This window comes from Scyliorhinus canicula, chromosome 12 (genome assembly GCF_902713615.1).
Source record: "Scyliorhinus canicula chromosome 12, sScyCan1.1, whole genome shotgun sequence".
NCBI lineage: Eukaryota > Metazoa > Chordata > Chondrichthyes > Carcharhiniformes > Scyliorhinidae > Scyliorhinus > Scyliorhinus canicula.
The window spans coordinates 90,611,814-90,614,436 of NC_052157.1; the positions used below are offsets into that span (position 1 = coordinate 90,611,814).

At 44.9% G+C, this 2,623-nt stretch overlaps 1 pseudogene; it reads left to right on the plus strand.

Annotated features, from left to right (window-relative positions):
* Positions 1–1,294: 1,294 nt before the first annotated feature.
* Positions 1,295–1,440, plus strand: LOC119975337 (annotated as a pseudogene).
* Positions 1,441–2,623: the final 1,183 nt, after the last annotated feature.

Below are 2,623 nucleotides of genomic sequence, written 5' to 3' on the forward strand. Positions count from 1 at the left end.
TGTCATTTTTTAACAATAATAATCATCATCCTAATAATCTTATTGTCTCAAGTAGGCTTACATTAACACTGCAACAAAGTTACTGTGAAAATCCCTTGGTCGCCACAATCCGGCGCTTGTTTGGGTACACAAAATGAGAATTCAGAATAACCAATTCACCTAAGAGCACGTATTTCGGGTCCTGTGGGAGGAAAGCGGAGCACCCGGCGGAAACCCACGCGGACTTGTTTGTTAATGCAAGTCTGAGGTTATTGGACAGTGATTTTTTTCCCAGAATATGGAGCGAAAGGAGTGGTTTGGAGCACAGATGCCCTGCAATGTGGCCCGTGGTCGCATTCAAGAGGTTTCGTACTCTGTGACTGTGACGATCTTGGCCGAACATGTGTGCAATATTTTTCTATTGTGTCTGCGAGTTGAAATTCTAAGTTTTGAAATCTAGTGGTTGCAGTACATTACGTTGAGAAGCAAATTTCAACAAGTTCAATGTCCTATCTAAGGTAACTCCAAGATATGTTGGATCAGAGACCATTCTACCCGTTCGAGTGGATGTAAATGATCTCATGCAAAATGTACAGATGTAAACGTCCACGTCGATAACTGTATGATTATTGAGAGGCTACTCCCTTTACCTACAAAGAAAGCAAGTTATTTTGGCAATAAAGAGCTGAGCCAGAGAGAAATCAGTTTGTAAAATTTCCTGGAAGTCGCTAATTTTATGAAGTCGTTAACTCTCAATATATTTTAATTCTATGCTCTAACTTTGTAATTCCACGGCGGCAAGGCAATGCAACTCTTCTAAATTTCACATGGAAATGTCGTGAACAAAGTGAAATAAAAAAGCATGTTCGACGCAGTGGGCTCTTCGAGGCTGCCGGAGAGATCTGGGGTATGTGCAAGGTGGATGGTGGTGGTGGTGGCGGGGTTGAGGGGGGGGGGGATGGAGGTGGGGGTTGGAGACAGGGAGTCTGGCGGTGTATCAGAAGCGGTGGCGAATTGGGATGATAGCGGAAGCTTGATTGGTGTGCTTCATTGACTGCAATGTACGCATGCAATGCATTAATGCAGGAAAAGTTCTCATTTCCATTCGTATGTTTGCATGAATAAGTAATTCCAAATATGTTCCGGAACTAGCCCCAAGCCGCTTTTCACAATTCTGTGATCGACCTCCTAGTTTCCTTCCAGTGACACAGGCGGGGATCTAACATTCTAAATATTAAAGATACTTAGGAGGGCATTGCAACAATGTTAGCTGAAGTGAACTGATGGATTACAGGTGTCAATTCCGTTGTCATCTACACAACCTGGAAGGGTTAAAAGGTCGATCACCAAGGATGAGGCGAGCGCATTGCACTTCGAGTGTGCTGACGCGTGCAATGTCGCCAAATGCGGACTGCTCGACTGCAACATTTGTGATAGAGGGGGACTGCATGCGTCCTCTCCACTGATTTGCAAATCAAAAATCGAAATTCATGATTCATTTAGGATGTCATGTAATAGACGACATACTTGACGCTCTTTTGCCGACTGCTCACGAAGTAACACACTGTGAAATAATCAAAGTAATAAGTCTTACAACGTCACGTTGAAGTCCAACAAATTTATTTGGAATTACTAGGTTTCGGAGCGTAGCTCCTTCACCAGGTGACGAAAGAGGTGGGTTCTACAAGCGAATATATATATGTATATACATATATAGAACATAGAACAGTACAGCCGCTTCGGCCCTCGATGTTGTGCCGAGCAATGATCACCTTACTCAAACGCACATATCCACCCTATACCCGTAACCCAACAACCCCCCCCCCCTTAACCTTACCTTTTAGGACACTAGGGGCAATTTAGCATGGACAATCCACCTATCCCGTACATCTTTGGACTGTGGGAGGAAACCGGAGCACCCGGAGGAAACCCACGCACACACGGGGAGGACGTACAGACTCCGCACAGACAGTGACCCAGCCGGGAATCGAACCTGGGACCCGAGAGCTGTGAAGCATTTATGCTAACCACCATGCTACCGTGCTGCCCGTATGTATATATACCTGCACACACCGTTTGTATATATACATACACACACATTCAATGAATTAAGATAATACTTTGAATTCGAATCTTTGCAGGTATTTAAGTACTTACAGGTCCAGGTGCAACTGGAGCGAGGGATTCTCACAGACTGAATGGGTGTAAATTGTTGCAAGCAACCACCGTTGTTTGGAAATCTGAAGTCCACGTCAAATAGTGGTGGATTAATGTAGTGAGGCATGAATCCTAGGTCCCGGTTGAGGCCGTACTCATGGGTGCATAACTTGGCTATCAGTTTCTGCTCGGCGATTCTGCGTTGTCGTGCGCCCTGAAGGCGGCCTTGGAGAACGCTTATCCGAAGATCAGAGGCAGAATATTTTTGGCTGCTAATGTGTTCCCCGACTGTAGGGAGATATTCCTGCATGATACCCTCCGAACCTAATGATTCCAAATAAAGTGTTGGACTTTTACCTGGTGCAAGACTTGTTACTGTGCCCACCCCAGTCCAACGTCGACTTCTCCGCAACAAATCATGAAAGGGAAGGGTATACCATCCTTACATGAAAAGGAAGTTAATGTGTTGTTAGATTACTGTGATAAC